The sequence below is a fragment of the Dreissena polymorpha genome, chromosome 15, assembly GCF_020536995.1.
Source record: "Dreissena polymorpha isolate Duluth1 chromosome 15, UMN_Dpol_1.0, whole genome shotgun sequence".
NCBI lineage: Eukaryota > Metazoa > Mollusca > Bivalvia > Myida > Dreissenidae > Dreissena > Dreissena polymorpha.
In genome coordinates, this window is record NC_068369.1 from 8,331,611 (window position 1) to 8,353,705 (window position 22,095).

General features: G+C 36.9%; 1 long non-coding RNA gene across 1 annotated transcript; it reads right to left on the bottom strand.

Moving 5' to 3' along the window:
• Window positions 1–18: 18 nt before the first annotated feature.
• LOC127861078 (uncharacterized) lies at window positions 19–14,415 on the bottom strand. Its single transcript, XR_008040059.1, has 5 exons — window positions 14,217–14,415; window positions 13,964–14,103; window positions 5,377–5,446; window positions 4,228–5,070; window positions 19–3,694 (listed from the first exon to the last, which is right to left on the bottom strand). It is a non-coding gene; the product is annotated as an uncharacterized LOC127861078 (long non-coding RNA).
• Between the last annotated feature and the right edge of the window lie 7,680 nt (window positions 14,416–22,095).

Below are 22,095 nucleotides of genomic sequence, written 5' to 3' on the forward strand. Positions count from 1 at the left end.
AAAAAAATCACTGTTAGCCGTATAATACATGTAAAAACAAGATTAGAAGTTGCAATATGCCTTTTTGTACAATTAATGATAGATTAAACCAATACCATTGTTATACGGACTACTATTATTGTGGTCTAATTTAATGACGTAGTGGCATTATACTACGACAAAAATAAGTACATTTTAATCGTTTAATTTTTCCATAATGAGAACATCTACACGTCATCACATAGTTTGTGTGTGGCGATTGTATATGTTGAATGTGTTGTTATGCTCGTTTCTAAAACATTTATTGTTAAATTGTTGAAAAAATTGTAAACAGTTGTGATTTTGCGTTGGTTATTAATATGTCGAAAGGAAGTGTCGTACACAATATTGATAGAAGATTAACAAAGTCCAATTATATTTTCATTATAACGCAAGACTTTATGTGCGTTCTTAAAAATACAGTTATAGCACTGTTCATGATTAAAAATTTAAAGGGTCAAGATATGTCCACAATATTTATAAAGACAAAAAAGCAAATCTTTGTTCGGCGATTTTGTTGATACAAAGGAATATTGAAACCCCAGGGGACATAACCCCGATAGTCTCGTCACCATCCGTTTGTCTTTTACCATGAAGCATGCTATATAGGACAACACATGAATTGTTTAAATTTGTGATCAATTTCGTAAAACTCAATCAAAGTATTTAACGTTTCAATAAAATTAATTACATGCATTACCTCCGCCCAGAGTCAATCACTTAAGTTGAAAAAGACCATGATGGCTTAGCGCTCACCTGATTTCGTGAACACCTCTAATGGAAAATGATCTTTGAATTATGACCTTGAACTTTGAAATAGTCAGACGAGCATAACACGTTACACGCAACATGTGAATGTTTCAAAATTTACTTCAAGAACTAAAATCTTGAATTTTTAACTTGACTTTCCTTAAGGGGATAATCACGAAACGATCAAAATAGCGACGTCCGTGCCAAAACTAATATGTTTGGCCGTTGTTTACCCTTTTTTACTTTTGTCTGATTGTTCAATGCAGCTCACTTTCCAGCCATATCAGTAACAAGAAATATCTTTAAAAAAGATATACGGCGTAAATAGTTTAATGAATGAGATCAAGGATAGCGAATGTCTTTTTCTGTGCAGTTCTTAGCTGCATCACACGCAGTACGGGATGTTACGGGGAGTTTTCGCGGCTTATTTTACATTATAACATATTGCTGGTCATAAACCTATAGATACAAAACAGAAAACCAAACGAAGAATGGAAGTGAAATTTAAACATATGAGTCAACCGGCCACACGAGAAGTATCCGTATTTATAGGCGCGTTCTTCGAACAAACCTGTTTTAGTGGTTTGTCGGGCATTGCTATTTGATTCGATTATTAACAGTATCAATTATCATCGTGCTAATGCTTAAAGTAATATTATGGGCATTTTGCACTGTTGAATTGAGCTGAAAACTCACCTTGCTACCAGTTGTTTATAAAAATATATTTTATATTCGATATTCTTACGTGACCAACCCAGTCCTGTAAGCTGAAATGATCCGTAAAACAATTTCGTGTCTTTGTGTCGTATGAACAAATCTGCACTAAAACTAAATTTAGGTTCAACTCGTAAACGCATGATTAGTTGTCAAACGAAAGTACGGTTGATATTCAAATGCATTATTTTTCTCTTTCTGGTATATTGTTTTAGTATGATGATGCTGCATTAATTAATATAAGTGTATATGAAGTAGAAACATCAAAAATAATCAACGGTTGCGATAGACACCTATAAACTGTTACATGCTCATAATATCACTTTAGTACATTAGGCAATATTGACGAATAATTATTGTTAAATTTATCAACAATAATATTTATCATTGTATTGTTGAAAACACATTAAGAATCTATTATTTACATACCATAATTATATTGCTGAATATCTTCATTTAACATATTTCTGTTCTAAAGAAAATTCCAGGTCACCTAGTTCACGGATAGCGTCTTTATTATATAACGATTATTTTACTGGCCGCCAACTCCGGTGATGACCTGTATATAAACTCTGAATGTCCGCGAGTTGACCCGATATACCTCGCGGGTTGAAATGCAATGCTTTAAAGTGAGGCCTCGCTTCCATTGCTCTTTATACTTTTACATGTTAACATGTTGACAGGAATAAGGAAGTAAGTACTAAATATGAAAACATAGCCTTTTAAGTATAAACGCTCTTGCGCTGGTAATACTCTGAAAATAAAAGGTGTACGCACAAACTGTATTGATGTCGAGAATTGAGTGTAAAACTGTTCTATCTATTAAGCCTTTTCATTCGAGATAAAATTGTTTCATACAGTAAAACAGTGTTACAAAGACGCGGATATGTTTCCAATGTTCTGGTGGTATACTCAAATCAGCCAATGGAATAAATGAAGTGTATTCATTCGTACCTAGCCGCGGGAAATTTTATTGGAATTTTATTGGACACTTACAAAGGTCAGGCTAAGGTGAAAAGCTGGCTTATGCAGCTTACGCCGAAAAAGTGAATAGCGTTTGTTTCTTTTAAATATACGCTTTATATCTCGACTTAACTCGCTACGAATTTTCTGAGTGGAAGCTGTATTTTGTGATCTTGCTAAGAAATTTTTTCTTGAGTTAAGTCGAGATATATACTTATCACTTTATTGCAGATATGGCTGGAAAGTAAGCGGTATATAGAAATGTAAAAAAAGTAATAAAGGGTATACAACGGCAAAAAATACATGTCTCGGCATGCTCGTCGCCATATTGACTTTCTTTAGATCATTGCGTGATTACATCCTCTGTAAAAGCTTAGAAGTTGCACTCTGCACGATGTCTGGCCGTTGGGATTAATAATACAAACTATATCAAAATCACCTAAGGCATGTAACTTGTTACAGGGCGGATAAAAAATTATCCTTTGCAATGATTTGGTATTGACCTTTCTCTGGTCAGATTTTGAGCTTGACATTTTAATTGTACGCCACACATATTATATTATGATCATTGGGAACATTTATCCCACATAATATTTGCGGGCAAGTTTTAGTTACAGACGGAAACAATAATTAATTTACGTTGACTTAAGAATTTAAACCAATAATTTAAAGCTAAAAAACGGTGAAATGTAATGTAATCATCATTAATGATTACTTAATCGGTGCTTGATCATAAGCAAAGGAACGATCTTAAAAAAGGTGTACGGTTCAAAGATCATATCATGGGTTAAACACACGTATCATGTGTATAATACCGATTTAAGTTTACACTAACGGAACTGTTTGATCAGCTTAACAATCGTTTCAATGAATCTCTCATCTGGAAAACATATAGGTTGAATTGATTTCAACCAAGTCCGTCTGATGTCCGTTTGTTTTATCCCCCCGGTTAACAACGGCACGAACCGACCATGGGTATTACCATTTTCCTCCAGCTCTTTCATCAAAACTGCGCCACCTTGAAAGTTATGGAATCCGTTTATCTTATAATCGGGGGTGACTAAAAACAGCACCCATCGACATGTTATCATTATATTGTCAATAATATCCATCTTTGATTTTCCAGTCGCAAAATTGGCATAAACGTCAATAAATATTTTAAAGTCACATTCGTTGACTATAGTATTCATGATTTCATTAGCCAGATCCCGATCTGCGTCCGAGTGTAAAATAAGAACATCACTGATATCTGAAATAAAATAATTGTAAATATTTTAATTATTTCACCTACGTAGGCTATGCTTTTTATTGCTATATATTCTAGAACAAAACGGCACAATTATAGATTTATCGTAACGAGATATGCTCTATGTTAGCGTTTCTGATCGCCAAAATCGCTAAAAAAACATACACTTAGCAATAACATGCACGAAGAGAGGTCATTGCTAGGTTTATGAACGTAAGCTTTCTTCCATTAGTATCATACGGAACATTTGCCAGGGCCTAAGCAAGGCGTTTATAATTAACGTGATCAATATTTTGTGAACATATAATCTTCGGAATGAAACGAAATCTGAATACAAGCAAAACAACTATATGAACAAAGGCAGTATCTATTATCGAGGTAATAATTCAAAGGGGGAGAGAAAAAAGCACTGAAATGAAAGTAATGAGAGTTGGGACAAAATGTAAGGAGAATGACAGGAAAAGTGGACTATTCTTGTAGCAAACGAAAGATATAAACACACTGTAATGAAAATATAAGATTAGACTAATAATCACCATTTATTTCAGTGCTTCCAGTACCTGTTATGGAATTCGTTGATTCAAGAGTAAACTCTATGCGTCGCGCATGTACACTTTTTCATCCTTTACCGCTATTTATGTCAAAGCATGCATTTTCTTCATTTCTATTTCCTTTAACGCTGCAGATGTTTCAAGCGCCATCTCATTTCTTAACGAGTTTAATGCATCTTCCGTTTCTCTAGGTGTATCAATTACTGCAATTTCCTTATTTGTATTTACAGTGTTTACTGCCATTGATACCTGTGCCTGCATTTCATTTACACCTTCTGAGACAATGCCATGGAAATCATCTGTCGCCTCATCGAGTGCCTTTGCGAATTCGGATTTCCAATTATATGTCCTGATTTCAACTCCCGACTGTGTATCATCGATTATATCTCTTGAATCTTCAGCCTCTGTTAGATCGGTGTCTAATGTTATGTTTTAAGTCACATTATTAAGTAAGGCTTCCTCAGTCTGAGTCATGCTTTTAATGCTGGAAGAAATATGGGGCGATGGGGAAGCATCCTGCGTAACAACGGCTTTGTTTGATAGCAGAAATACTTGGTTCCCATGGAGAGGGGCACAATCAGGTTCCACACTTGGAGTTAGACAAATCTCTCTCATGGGCATGGGAAGCCTTGTGTGTTTGCTGGGTTTTCTCAGAAGAAGCCGTTGCGACTGTCAATGTATTTGTGTGATCCATTCTTGTTTTGTTCGAACAATTGGAATCTGCAAGGCTGTCGACTGCATTGATGCGAACATTCGCAAGTGTTTTACATGCAGCTGACATTTGAAAAGTTTTCTCGTGCTCAACGGATGCACCATCTGCATGGTTATCTGCAAATTAAAGATAATGAATACATCTACTTATAATTTTACTGTCCCGCGTGTCATAAACTTAGATACTTCACACCAACATGTACGACTACATTTTCGTTTTAAGTTCAAAGCTCTAATGAATTTTGTACGCATAGAAAACACTCGTTTATTAATTTTTGGTATGAATTTTCAGTGAAAAGATCATTCGCCCGCAAATGATCTGGTATTGTAAATTGTTCCCCATTTTCATTAAGATTAAACCATAGCAAATATGTTAATAATTAATAAATTTATTTCCCGTATAATCTATGAAGACAAACTAACCCAATGCACTACCTTCCGACATCGCAATTACCCTAGCTCTGTATCTCGTTGTGAACACTCGTTTCAGTTCCTGGGAAAAAAAACACTTGTATTCAAATACTCATTAAAAAGATAGGTTTGCAGCATTTAAAAAAACAATAGCATGTCTGTTATTTGTTTTGAGACATAATGTGAAATGTGCGCAACACTTAAACAGCTGTGTATAACATGTTTTCTTCAATGCGCTATTAGAAGACCATCTTTATTAAGATTGCACAATAATTAAAAGTCTCAGAAAGCCAGGTGGGGCAGGGCGATAAGGTTCAATCCTTTCCAAATTTGTGATAAGAAGATCAGAAACAGGTATCGCAGGGTTGAAAGAAAGAGATGTCTGAAGTTCCATCAAGTCCTGGCTTTCCGGGATCCCTGCTATGTGACCGTGTACCGACCTCATGTTCGACGGGGATAAGGCCCGGACCGCGACTTTGCCAAGGAAAAAAGTACCCCTAGAAAGAAGGGTGGCAAGCGCTTGAGTGGACTTGAGCTGCAAGAGCACGCAGCCGGACGCAAAGGGCACCGTCCGCTCAACAAGTCCGGTGAGTACCTTTGCCAAACAGGCCAGTTGGAAAATAGAGAGGAAGGACATGATGGGGCCTACACTTCCGGCTGACTGGAGTAGGCACTTAAAGGGCATGGTATTGTGGGATAGATGATGCCTATCCGACCCTGAACGTGCCTCCCCCAGTAAAGGAGTCAGGTTTTGACTCTTCCCCTTGGATGATTTGTTGTAAGAAGACATTTGAGAGGATTAGACAAAAGTTTGGTTAGAAAAGAAAGAAATAATAATGATTTAGGTGGCAATCCTAAGTGTAATGTGTAATCCAATACGGGGTGTTAAATAACACAGTAATTTTTAATTAGCACAGTTCAAAGTAAAGCATTAAATGTAAGCACCCCACCGGTAAACAACCCAATAAAGTATATATAAGTAAATAAAGATGGTTAATTAGGTCATTTGGTAATTTTAATTGATATGATGAAAGAGCCAAAAATAATTCCGAATACCAAATGACGTCCGAAATACTACAAGTTTTAGAAAATTACGAAAAAAGAAAAACTAGGCAAAAGCGTTCTTGAGTTATCATCCGAAAATCATTTTACTATTTCTGGTCACCGTGACCTTGACCTTTGACCTTGTGACCTCAAAATCAAAAGGGGTAATCTGCAAGTCATGATCAATCTACCTATGAAGTTTCATGATCCTAGGCGTATGCGTTCTTGAGTTATCATCCGAAAACCATTTTACTATTTCTGGCCACCGTGACCTTGACCTTTGACCTAGTGACCTCAAAATCAATAGGGGTCATCTGCGAGTCATGATCAATCTACCCATGAAGTTTCATGATCCTAGGCGTATGCGTTCTTGAGTTATCATCCGGAAACCATTTTACTATTTCGGGTCACCGTGACCTTGACCTTTGACCTAGTGACCTCAAAATCAATAGGGGTCATCTGCGAGTCATGATCAATCTACCCATGAAGTTTCATGATCCTAGCTAGGCGTATGCGTTCTTGAGTTATCATTCAAAAACCATTTTACTATTTCTGGTCACCGTGACCTTGACCTTTGACCTAGTGACCTCAAAATCAATAGGGGTCATCTGCGAGTCATGATCAATGTACCTATGAAGTTTCATGATCCTAGGCCCAAGCGTTCTTGAGTTATCGTCTGACAACCACCTGGTGGACGGACCGACCGACAGACCGACCGACCGACCGACCGACATGAGCAAAGCAATATACCCCCTCTTCTTCGAAGGGGGGCATAAGAAGACAATGGACGGGCAAGGGACAATACAACAGTAGTGGATGGATGTTGGTAAAGTGGTAGGGCCCTTCTTTTTCGTCTGTTTTCTTATTTCTTTGTAACTGCAGCGTTAATAACTTTGTTTACATAAATCCTCTACAGTAATGGCGAACGGAAGCTCGATGAATGGAATGACATTTATTATTTTACCTAGTTTTTGACCTAGTGACCTAGTTTTTGAACCCAGATGACCCAAATACAATCCCAACCCAGATTTGATCAAAATAAACATTCTGGCCAAATTTCATAAAGATTGGATGAAACTGCGACCTATAATGTCTACACAATGTTTTTTCTATTATTCGACCTAGTTTTTGACCTAGTGACCTAGTTTTTGACCCCAGATGACCCAAATACAATCCCAACCCAGATTTCATCAAGAGTAACATTCTGACCCTTATTTTATAAGGGTTATTACTAATATCCCTTTTAAATATTGTCTTAACGCGACTCTGGGGGGTCGTCTTTTCTTTATAGCCCAATTCCCATGAGGTTCCAAACAGACAGGGTCTTATGTTGGAGCATTACGGCTATATTCCCTGTGTGCAAGTGTTCGACATTGAGCCACATTTATGAATACATTCCAATTACAATGCAAAATATAATCTAAATCTAAATTACAATTACCAAATACTTTTTTTGTTATATTTCTATATAATTGCATGTTCACATTCAAATCCCCCTTTTTATTATTAGAGCTATTAAATCTGGCTCTTCCTTCCTTACTAATTAATGTTTATTAATCTTTATATCTTCTCATCACTAAGAGTTCTTTGTATAACATATAACTCTAACAACAAATTCCCATCTATCCATAGATTTAATACATAGAGGCAATGTTTAACCACTTTGTGATCTGTAAAATCCTAAAATATTAATAATTTTTGCTTATTTCCAACATATTACACTTCCGTGTATTTCTTTTCTTTCATAGAAACATAAAATTTATGTCATTCTATATTGATTTTAACATTTAAAACACAGATCACAAAGTCTAAAGACTCCAACAAACCCATTGCAGTATATACAGAACAGTGGGTCTAGTAATGATGATGCCACATACAACAGTATGTGTTTTCACCATCTTTGCTTACAAAAATTGGGCTATTCTCTCTCTTTCTCTTTCCTTTCAAAACATCAAATAACAATATCATATTAATAATAATAAGAAAAAGAAGAAGAAGAATAGCAATATAACATCAACATAGTAATGTATTACTATAAAACAATTCATGTATTTCATTAAAATTCAAGTTCTTTTGGATATAATTATCCTTTTTCTCTCATTTCATATATTTCTTGCTTAGAAATTCTTATTGTTTACAATCTGTAAAGTGCACCCAATGTCTAGGTCGTCCACTGGGAAATTTCTATTTTAAAACGGATTGACCTACTTGTAATTTCTAATAAGAAACTTCGGCCAATCAGCGCCATCGTTATATAAGCCTTTCAACCAATAGAAACGCCGCTTTAAAACAGCATTAGGCTCAGACAATATGCAGTTTATATCGAGTATTGCGTTTATATCGCATCTTATTTAATTATAAGTAAAGCAATTCTTAAACTACTAGATTTTTATCAAAGCACCGCATCCACACTGCAAAGTATCTCATATTATAAATGGTACAGCCCAGTAAAATCGGGCTGACCATATTATGGCCGTTTTCGGCTTCTTTACGCAGAGTTTTATGTTAAGCAGTGTGCAATGGTTTCTAACCGAAGTCCCAAGGGTAAATAACCCCATTAGTCAGTCATTCTGACCAAAATTCATAAAGATTGGATGAAAACTGTGACCTCTACTGTCTACACAAACAAATTGCTGACGGACGCACGCACACACAACGGACGCCGGACATCACACGGTCACATAAGTTCATCATGTCACTTCGTGACAAGTGAGCTAAAAAACGAATATAAAAGTGGAGTTTCTGTACAAAAATATATCAAGAGTGCCATGATGGCCCTATATGGCTCCACTGTTTTTATGCGGAAAAAAACGTGCAATACGCATGGGTTGAAATGTACTCAAGCATGTGACTTTCTCTTTCTATCCCTCGTCCCACTGGGCGCTTAAAGTTGGAAGGGTGAGCATTTTTATATATGGAAAACGTGACTACTGTGTTAACTAAACAGGCTAAAAAGCCCGGGAATTGTCGCACAGGTCCTTTGCTTATAACGTAGGTACATTTATCTCTCTAAAAGATATTGTCGTTTTTTTTCTATTTCACATATTTTTAGATGCTGAAGATCAAATCTACGCATTTGATTTGAAACAGATTCACAAGACCCATAGGAATCAAAATGCTCTAACCCTTTACCAAACGACACATTTCGGACTGTCCCAATTTAAAAGAGGTTGCAGATGACAATTAAATTGTAATGGAATATGAAGGAAATGATCAGGTAGGGTAGAAATAATTGTGATAAAAGGAGAAGTTGCTTAGCTACAAACCCGTAAAATCCTGTTAGTGTTTGGTAAAGGGTTAATAATCTCTGGTTCCTTCTTAGAGCCTTTCACACATTTATAACAAATACAATAGTAGCATCTTTCTTTGTAAAGAATCATCTCAAACTATAATTAACAACCCACACATCCCAAAGACCAACAGGCCTGAGAATATTATGAAAATCTAAAGATGTTTTTTTATATTTAACAATGTATTTAATTAAGGAATACATTTGACTTCCACGATCAATTCATAACTTATATTAAGAAAATTATAAAATGGTCAGAAATATATATGGATCGTGAGAGCAATTAACAATCAAATGCACAATTCATGAGTCACGATTCACAAATATAACAATGAATCATTAGTAATTAAAAAGCAGCCTATACGATAGTTAAGAACATTGCACTTCATTAATTTCAAAACCTTCTCTTGGATACAAAGTTTCAGTTTACCATGCAGTATCATATATTGACTTTTCTTGAAATAATTATGTTCATGGAAGTTGTGTTTTTTAAAATCAATAAGATATTATTAAACGGGTTTAAACACTACAAAAAAAAGATATGAAATTAACATGTCATCCGAAATATTTTTATCCGGATATATGGTCACGTTCGACATATTTAAATAAAACCCGACTTTTTTCAGTTTATAAGAAAAACATGCATAACACATGTTCTTACTTCAATTCCTTTGTAAGCAGTCACCATCTGATCTTAAATGGCACTAAATGACAGGGTTTTATCTCATGTTTACAAGATATGGTGTTGTTGTTGGTCACAGCCACACGGCCGAAGTAATCTCCCCTGGTAAAAATCAATCAGTTTTGTGACCCCCGGGGAATAATTTGAACAAATTTGGTAGAGGACTATTAGATGTCACTACATACCAAATTTAGTTCCCTATGCTCTATCATTATGAACAAGAAGATTTATAAAGTTTGCACAAAATAGGCCTTATTTAAAGTATATGTTCATTTTTGTGACCCCCGGGGCAGGGTCAAATATGTCTCCAGGGGCATAATTTGAACAAACTAAGTAGAGAACTATTAGATGTCACTACATACCGATCTTGGTAGAAATAGGCCCAATGGTTATGGACAATAACATTTTAAAAGTTTGCACAAAATAGGCCCAATATAAGCATATGTTCAATTTTGTGACCCCTGGGGAACGGTCAAATTTGATCCCAGGGGCTTAATTTGAACAAACTTGTTAGAGGACTATTAGATGTCACTACAAACCAAATTTGGTAGCCCTACGCCATACGGATATGGACAAGGAGATTTTTAAAGATTGCACAATATAGGCCTTATTTAAGCATATGTTCAATTTTGTGAACCCCAGGGCAGGGTCAAATTTGACCCCAGTGGCATAATTTGAAGAAACTTGGTAGAGGACTATAAGATGTCACTACGTACCAAATTTGGTAGCCCTAGGCCCAATGGTTAGGGACGGAATATTTTTTTAAAGTTTTCACAAAATAGGCCTTATATAAGCACATTTTCAATTTTAAGACCCCCGGGGCACGGTCAAATTTGACCCCAGGGGCATAATTTGAACAAATTTGAAAGAGGTTCACCCCAGGAACATTCCTGAGAAATTTCATCAGAATTGGACCAGTAGTTTAGGAGAAGATGTTTAAAAAAAAGTTAACGCATGCACGCACGACGGACACAGGACCGCGACATAAGCCCCGCTGGCCTCTGGCCAGTTGAGCTTATAATATCGTAAAAAATATGCGACTTGTTCATTGTCAACATCACATTAATCAACCTTAGTAAAGTCCTAGAGGTAAGAAACTGGATTTTTCTCAAGAATTTTGCCAGAGTAGTAAAATATTAATATTTGTATCGAATAGCATTCCCCTATTTTAAATTCAAATTTTGCACCTAAGAACAATAGACGGCGCATAGACCAGGTGACAAGTGACGTCACGCGCACTTGCAAAGTTTAGACTCCGCCCACTGGTTGGCAAAAAGAGGTGGAATTCACATAGGCGCATATATAGAAGATTGACACAATCGTCGTTTTTATTGATAATCATGCACAATATCAAATATAATTTTACTAACTACATATGTGTCTGAATAAAACATACGCATGCAAAGGAAATGCTTTTTGGAACGATTATATTGTTATTATTTGTGTTTACTAACAACGAACTCGGTAGTGGTACACAATCGAAGAGCTCGGTATGTGGTTATCACAAAATCTCTCTACTTGGCACTTCTTCGCGACCATTTTTAGTTAAAAAATTCTCAGAAATTGAAATTCTTTCAGAATATATTAAATTTAATGAACGAAAACAATTACGGATGAAAACAAACAACAAATAGATCGATTTTATGTACGCAACATATAGTTACTGATTTGATCCTTTATACGTCTGAAAAAACTTACCTTGTTGCACATTAAATACATTAAATAAATTATCTTGATTATTCACACCAATTTTGACACTTTTTGTTGCAGCATTTTTATCACGGTGTTTAATTGCACCTTTGTTCATAACAAACCGATTATCTCGTTATGATCGGATACTGTCCAGACAGTGTCTGGTCATAAACACAATTTATGATACCTCCGTGTCGATCATCTCTTGGCATATTGAGCAGCCATTTAAGTCAAATACTGACCAGTTGCTTCAATAAACTATTTTAACATTTTAAAAAATGGAGACATTTGTCGGAAATGGATTAGCAGGAACTAGTGTATATATATTTATTTATAAGCCAGTTTAATCATAAAAATACAGTGTTTAATAACTATAAATTAAAAATATTGTGTAATTCTACTGCTACACAATAAACATATTTAACGGGTACCGACAAATGTAAACTCCGCTATATAACTTGTACAGATTGTACGTTACTGCATCGCACAAAACATCGTCATGAAAACAAGCAATCACAATAGGGTAAAAAATACCTGTGTTAAATAAATTAAATTTATAGATCTATCATAAAATGCTAGATTTGTATCACTCCTTATCACTAGTAAAAAAAATTCAATATACATGCAAAGACAGTTCAATTTGCATAATATGCAGGTTTTTTTACCGTGTGTATGCTAAAATTAATTAATATTGTAATTCAATATAAACGAAACGAAAATTCATTCAATGGAAAAGAAAATTACCACAACATTTTAAAATTGTAATATATTCCGCTTTTGGACTTTGTTTTATAATTGATTAAATTTAACTCTTACACTTTCGATCGCTGATGAAAAACAACACTATCCACACCCCTTATAATTAAAATCAATTAAATATATGTTTTATTATTTTTGAAATATCATTTATTGGTTGTCGGCTCTTTAGGCCCCGTTTTTTTCAGGCTCATTCGGCCCAAATTTCAGGCTAATTCGGCCCAATCACCAGGCTTTTTCGGACCCATTTTATTTTGAAAAAATCGTTGAAAATATGTTGGTTGAAACAATTTAAAACTATGGAATATTGTTTATTACACTAATATATTATCTTTATTGAGAATTATGGTGGACGAACCAGTTATCGAACACCTAAGAAATTACGTTAAATTACCTTAAAATTGAAACACTTAAAATGACAAAAACATTTTGTTTTAACAAATGACTAACAGTTCAATTATTGAAGGATTTATCTGTAAAGTTTTCCAGCAAACTACCTTCAAGAATTCATAACAATGATTCCCTGATTATTGTCACCTCTAGCAGACAAAACAAAATGGCGGCCGATGTACAGATGACCTATTACCCGACACTTCATAAATACTACTCCAGTATATACAAAGTCACATGACTATCACGTGACCCGGACTCGGCGAAAAAATCTTATCATCAACGTAACATCATAATCATCAGCATTATCATCAGCATCAGGAGGCGACGATTTAGAAGGCATACGTCTCCCCGATCCTGGCGAGGAAATCCTTGGTGGTCAATTCCCGCTGGTCATATTCTTCCCAGAGCTAGCCAAGCTGCTCGTCAAGATTAACATAGGTGTTGCGGCGGATCCCCCCCCCCCCCGGTTCACTCTCGCACTAGCTGGGCCTGAACTGGCAGGTACTCGGCCTCGCGCCGCAGGAGAGGTACCAACACATGAAAGGAGCACTTGTGGTCGGCTTCCTTCAAACTCAACCAACGGTGCCACCCTTAAAAACAAAACACTAATAAGACAATGCAATGAAATTTGTAATTCGCTTTAGTAACACAATGAAAATAAAATTACTTACAAAAGGTACTTACAAAAAAAATATGTGAACATACAATATACAGAATACAGACAGACTGAATGCATCACAAACCTTCTGTGTCGTTGTTCGTCCTGACTGTCTGTCGGTACACGGATTACTCTTCCGGTGCCCAGACTGTACTCTCAATCCAGATTGACTTAATGTAGTCGAACACCGCTTCGGTCTTCATGGACGTCGCTCGTTCAGCCAACCTGAATTAATAAAAGCATGTGTAACTACAATTATTTGAAAATAAAATTTTTATTTAATGTCCAATTAATATATATACTGGAACGTGTACACATGTTGGAAACATTAATTGTACCTGCTGAATGCACGCGGAATATGAATTCCAGGCAGAAAGGGAACAGCCATCAACTTTCTCATTAGTGCATGGACGGCCTCCCGTCTCTCATACGTAGTCTTCAGGCCCACTTCATTGATGTGCCGGAGCACAGTTTGTGTCCAGTGAAAAACGCAGCCTTTCATCTGGGCTGCGGGGAAAATCTCGCGTAGCGCCTGCCATAGGGCTGAAATAGTACATGTAAAATTTGCATTACGAGTTGACATGTATCTTGTGCACAATTACACATTGAATCACACTGATAACGCAAATTGAAAACAAGGGCTGTTTGTAAAACATGCATGCCTCCTATATGGGCTGTCAGTTGTAGTAGCAGCCATTGTGTGAATACGTTTTTTATCACTGTGACCTTGACCTTTGACCTAGTGACCTGACAATCAATAGGGGTCATCTGCCAGTCATTATCAATATACCTATGAAGTTTCATGATTCTAGGCCTAAGCAATTGAGTTATCATCCGGAAACCTGTTTACTGTTTCAAGTCACTGTGACCTTGACCTTTGACATAGTGACCAGAAAATCAATAGGGATCATCTGCCATTCATGATCAATGTTCCTATTAAGTTTCATGATTATAGGCATAAGCATTCTTGAGTTATAATCCAGAAACCATTTTACTGTTTCGAGTCACTGTGACCTTTGACCTTTGACCTAGTGACCTGAAAATCAATTGGGGTCGTCTGCCAGTAATGATAAATGTACCTATGAAGTTTCATGATCCTAAGCATAAGCATTTTTGAGTTATCATCCCGAAACCATTTTACTGTTTAGAGTCACTGTGACCTTGACCTTTGACCTAGTGACCTGAAAATCTGCCAGTCATAATCAATGTACCTATAAAGTTTCATGATCCTAGGCCTAAGCATTCTTGAGTTATCATCCGGAAACCATTTTACTATTTCGAGTCACTGTGACCTTGACCTTTGACCTATTGACCTGAAAATCAATAGGGGTCATCTGCCAGTCATGATCAATGTACCTATGAAGTTTCATGATCCTAGGCCTAAGCGTTCTTGAGTTATCATTCGGAAACCATCTGGTGGACGGACCGACCGACGGACATGTGCAAAACAATATACCCCTCTTCTTCGAAGGGGGGCATAAAAATACAAAAATATGCAACCTATATCAAAGTCCATGACAAATCCTTGGACTAGTGGTTCTTCCCGCCACAAACCCAAAATGTGCCGAAAGACCGCAAGGTAGTCTACCTTCCTTCTGCGTGACATCAGAACGAAGAGTGAAGGCACCTGCTTCATACAATCCTCGTGTTGTAGGAATGCATGCACGGATAGCAGCTGATAAACCAGCTTCCGGACGACGTGGAACGTGCCGTCGACGAACCAGCGGTTGGACTGCCGGAGTCTGCTCAGCTGATCGTTGCTGGCGAAGATAAGGTGATGTTCCCCGTCTACACGCACATCACCGCAAAGAAAACCATCGCCAATGAAGTCTGTGTCCACCTAATGTTATCATAATGAGAATATGCATGTGATTACTTTTTTTATATATTAAAGATTAGAAATAAGTACCATGTTTGTATATTATACGTATGAAAATTTGCAATTCATATCATAAATTCACCTCAAAGTCAAGTGATGATGGGTCTGTTGGCCGATGTTTTTCTCGGGCACGGTTGAGGATCCTTGTCAATGTCTGCGGCTTGGGCAGGTCGAAATCTGTGGCGTCGAAAACTTTCACATGGTCATCAACCAATCTACGGGAGGCCGCAAAAACATCAGCCACGGCCCCTGTCTTCAACTGAACAAGATTAGAACAAACATATCTTCTCCATTTTCTCAACGCATCGGACATATTATATACAACTAAACAAGATATGATTAAATAACTTTTTACATCAATATATAAATAATTTATATTACGTTTCATTTTATCTATTTTATCAAAACATTCTACATATATAAACACGCCATTCTAACTTACATCACATTTCAATTCCACTTTCTTCCGCATCAAAGGGTCAGCAGCGTGACTGTGTGTCCCTTTCGACTGAAATATGTCACCCTCTTGCGTGACCGACGCGGTACACAGGGACGCTTTCCGTCGCACGCTGCATTTCCATACAGCGTGGTTCTTTGTCTGTTTCTGTAAAGGGACAAATATAACGGTAACGGATATACAAATACTAATGATAATGTTAGTTTGTTATAATGAGTTTTTTTTACATTAAGTAAAATCTTTATAAAAAAATAGAACGCATACACAGATAAACAAATAATGTAGATAATAACATTGTTGAAATTAAATAAAAGGTATGGGTGTTTACAGCTTATGTAAAAACTTAATGACCTTAAACGTGAATGAATATCCATTGGAGGATACTAGCTTTGGTTTGCCTCTTTTCGATCCTGCGTCTACAGCGGTGTATTCTATGGTTTCGGGCTGAGTTAGTACACTGTTGGATACAGCTGGCTCTGGAAGATTACTGAAACAAACAGTTTAACATGGGCATAGCATTTATAATGTTAAGCATTTAACGTATAACAGTATTATAATGTTAAGCATTTAACGTATAACAGTATTATTCACTATTAAATACAATAACTATTTTTTTAGTGATTGCTAATTAGTTACACGATTATACCATACTAACGTTTTCATACCGTTCGTCGATCACAACAGGCAGTTGCACTTCGGTCTTATTGTCAGAAAGAATACGGCTAATTTATTGATTAGTTTTGTGGAATTGTCAGTATTTAGTCTTCCAACCACGTTTACTCTGATGCAAATAACTACTTCGTATTTGCATGAAGAGGAAATTATATTTATGAATATGGCCTAAAAATAGGTCTGTTTCCTGCCTGTAATGTGTTAAAAAACATTTGGCTAGGTTGGTCGTTTTTATTTATTTATTTTTTTAATGAATGAATGGTTGTGTTATAAATCAACAAGAATTTCGTGAAAGCTTAATTAACTTTTATGAACCTAACGTCGATCTAAATACAAAGGAAATTAAGAAAAACAAAAGATGAGCAAGATCGGCAACATGAAGGTGGACGGCAGCTTCATCAGTGATGGCTTCTCCAACTGGAGACAGGGTCCCGTGAAGTTCTGGAAGCACGACGGCAGCGAGTGCCACAAGGAGGCAATCAAGCGACTGGTGACGCTTCCCGCCACTACGCGTGACGTGTCAGAGACGCTGTCAGCGGGGCATGCTAAGGAGAAGGCCGACAACCGGAAGCAGCTGCTGCAAATTCTATGCAGCATACGGTTCCTCGCCCGCCAGGGCATCCCGCTACGTGGGCATGACAACGACGAGGAGACTTCATGCAACTGCTACAACACCACAGTGTGTGTGTTGTGAATGTATAGTAATGTTAATGTTATTATTTCTCATATCACTTGTTAAACTCCGTCATTAAAATACACAAGCATTTACTTAATTTTATGTTTTATGTTTTAATTAGCATGAGTTTTGGGAACGAAAAAAATATCTGTTGAGATTTCTGGGTCGTCGTCGGCAGCATAGCGCAAACTGATTTCATGACAAACTGAGAGCGAGACAAAAATCGAGCATTTATATCAACATGAAATTGCCCCCAAAACGCACCATATTAATTGTAATTGTAATTTTTTTCGGAACCACGGGAGAGGACAACCCTCTCAAACGAACCCCTTTATGTTCCCAGTAAAGAAACTGGACCGCCTCCCCAATGTTTGGGGGTTATCTACGCCCATGCAATGTGGTAATGTGGTGACAACAAAAATCTGTCTACTTGGCACTTCTTCGCGACCATTTTAGTTAAACAAAAGGGCCAAGATGGCCCTAGTTCGCTCACCTGAGAGGAGTCGGTTCATTCAATCTTTACCAAACGTCAAACTTGACCTAGATATTGTCCAGACAAACATCCTGGTCAAGTTTCATCCTTATTGAACCAAAACTCTGGCATATAGTGATTTTATTTTTGTAAGATTTGACCTGGTGACCTATATTTTGAATTGACCCCCCCCCCCTTACCAAACATCAAACTTTGCTTACAAAAAATAAATATTATGACCAAGATTCATAAAATCTGAAACAAAAATTGTCACCTCTAAAGTGTTTACAAGGATTTTGTATAATATGATGAAAATTTGGACAATCTAAGGGCAATAATTATGGCATTAATTATGTGATATATATAAAACCAATCTTTCATGATGATTGGGCAAATAATGTGACTTCTAGAGTGTTTACAAGCTTTTTTTACTATATAAATGTAAGAAAACTGCCCCCCCGGCAGCCATGTTATTCAACTGACCGGAACTATTTTCGAACTCAACTCTCATCTCAAGGAAACAAATGTTCTGACCAAATTTCATGACAATTGGGCCAAAAATGTGACTTCTAGAGTGTTCACATGTTTTCACTATACACATATAGAGAAAAATGCCCTGCCCACTGGTTGCCATGTTTATTCACTGATCTGGACCATTTTCGAACTCGTCCGAGATGTCAATTAAACCAATGTTTTGACTAACTTTCATGACAATTGGGCAAAAATTGTGACTTCTAGAGTGTTTACAAGGTTTCTCTATAGCCAAAAAAGGAAAACTGCCCCCCCCCCCGGGCAGCCATGTTATTCAACTGACCGGAACCATTTTCGAACTCAACTCTCATATCAAGAATACAAATGTTCTGACCAACTTTCATGAAAATTGGGCTAAAAGTGTGACTTCTATAGAGTGTTCACATGTTTTCACTATATACGGATAGAGAAAAATGCCCCGCCCACTGGCGGCAATGTTTTTTCACCAATCTGGACCATTTTCAAACTCGTCCGAGATATCAATAAAACCAATGTTTTGACCACTTTTCATGATGATTGGGCAAAAAAAAGTGACTTCTATAGTGTTTACAAGGGTTCTCTATAGCCAAATAAGGAAAACTAACCCCCCCCCCTAGCAGCCATGTTATTCAACTGACCGGAACCATTTTCGAACTCAACTCTCATATCAAGGAAACAAATGTTCTGACCAAATTTCATGAAAATTGGACCAAACATGTGACTTCTAGAGTGTTCACATGTTTTCACTATATACATATAGAGAAAAATGCCCCGCCCACTGGCGGCCATGTTTTTTCACCGATCTGGACCATTTTCGAACTCGTCAGAGATATCAATAAAACCGATGTTTTGACTTACTTTCATGACAATTGGGCAAAAATTGTGACTTCTAGAGTGTTTACAAGGTTTCTCTATAGCCAAATAAGGAAAACTGCCCAGCCCACTGGCGGCAATGTTTTTCAACGGACCGGAACCACTTTTGAACTCAACCAACATATCATTAAGACAAACATTTTGACAAAGTAACATGAAGATAAGGCATGAAATGTGACTTCTACAGTGTTTACAAGTTTTTTCTTTTTTTTGACCTAGTGACCTAGTTTTTGACCCGGCACAACCCAGTTTCAAACTCGGCCGAGATTTTATTGGGGCAAAGCTTTTGACCAAGTTTCATGAAGATGTGACAATAAATGTGGCCTCTAGAGTGTTTACTAGCAAATGTTTACAGACGGACGGACAGACGGATGGACATACGACGGACAAAGACCGGTCAGAAAAGCTCACCTGAGCAATCAGGTGTGCTAAAAATTCTCAGAAATTGAAATTCTTTCAGAATAAATTAATTTTAATGAACGAAAACAATTAAGGATGAAAACAAAGGAGGCATTATCATTTGTCCTGTCGGTCCATCCGTATGAAATTCTTTGTTAACCCATTTTGACCGTTTCGTCTGACATCAATACCGCTTGCTACAGAGCTTTGATACTTGCATGGATGTTGTCTCTCTTCACCCTGCACATACCAGGATCACCCAACCTCATTTTTACCTTGACCTTATTTTGGACTTAGACTTATTGAAATGGGCCAATTTCTTGGTTACAGTAACCCATTTTGACGGTTTCGTCTGACATCAATACCGCTAGGTACAGAGCTTATATACTTACATGGATGTTGGCTCTCATCACCCTCCACACACCCACATCACCCAACCTCATTCTGACCTTGACCTTATTTTGGACTTTGACTTATTTAAATGGACCAATTTCTTGGTTAACCGATTTTCATTGTTTCGTCTATCATCAATACCGCTTACTACTAAGCTTTGATACTTGCATAGATGTTGTCTCTGATCACCCTCACCACACCCACATCACCCAACCTCATGTTGACCTGGACCTCATTTAGGACTTATTTAAAGGTAACAATTTATTATTTACCCATTTTGAAGCTTCTTATTTTTGTTTCATACATTACTGCTTGTTCAATATAATGCTGGACAAAAATAGGACAACAAAGGGTAAAAGTTTGATTGTAACAACATTAAGAATTGATGCCTCATTCCCGATATAATAGTAAACAAATAACACAGGTATGCTTCCATCAGTCTACACATCCAACTCGCGGTGTTCTAGTCTTTAAACACATTCAAGTCATACTTTAAGAGCTGCGTCATGCGAAAATGGGTCTTATGGCACGTTAGCTAGGGTAGCTAAAGCCCTGTCTGCACAGTTGCGCAGTCTGGTCACGCAAGGTTTCGTTGTCTCATTAGGTATCTCTGACCTACTGAGAGATGCCACGCTGGACCATAGCTAGGCTAGCCACATATATAAATCACGCAAGGTTTCGTGGTCTCATTAGGTATCTCTGACCTACTGAGAGATGCCACGCTGGACCATAGCTAGGCTAGCCACATATATAAATCACGCAAGGTTTCGTGGTCTCATTAGGTATCTCTGACCTACTGAGAGATGCCACGCTGGACCATAGCAAGGCTAGCCACATATGGCATACGACCCATTTTCACATGACACTGGTCAATAAAAATATCTTTGTTTTCTCTTATAAATGGAACATCTTATCACAATACTTTTTGATGGAAAATTGAAGTCAAACTGTGTTATTTATAGCAAACTGATAACTTCGGTAGCTTATTCAGTCTTTCAAAAACGATTTCCATACAGACACAACGAGTACGGCACATATTTGTGGTTAGATAATGAAACGTTTTCCGTCTTATCATGACACTATATTACTTCGGTGGGTTTTGTTTTCTCATCTTGAAAGCAATATTGTGCTATCAATGTTTATCAATAGTCCATTTATTTTTACGTCTTCACCAAACAATTTAGTGACTGAGTACAGAGTCAAACGGCGAAGTATTATTTTAACATTATTATGTCACACAGAATAATATAAAAAGTGTTTTTTGTTGAGTTTTAGCAGATATGAATAAATTATTTCCAATTGTCATGAATTTTCCCAATGAACTGTGTTTTACATATAATTATGAAAAAATAATGAAAAGGAATTTATATGCATATTAAACTTTTTGCTTTACACAATAAAATAATGGTGTTATTGATCACTTAGTAAAATAGTATTGTTTTTTTTTCGTTTTTCTCTCGATCTGATAAAGAATTTGCTTTTCTTAAGATTGAAAATAATAGCCTCATCTGTGCATGCGTATGTGTGTGTTTCAGAGTTCATTAAGAAGTCCTTCTGTGTCTTCGTGAACGCATCTGTTCGCTGACCTGCCCCTGTGACCTCTAAGTAGATTTGTGTTACGCGATTTAAACATAACACGCAGTTGACTTTTTTCATTAGGCAAATTGTGTTATTTAAAGTATACTCTTCTGCGCCGCGAATTCTTTCTCCACTTGACTATCATAATGCACTTCTTGTAATTACGTAAAGTATAGCTCTGAAAACTTTTTCTCGGCGAGGATTGCCTTCAATCCTCACTTTTTGAGTGATTTGGTGAACAATATTGGTCTTCATACTGATTTTCAAAACACCGACGGACTCCTTGTGTAGTTACAGTGCGTTGATGC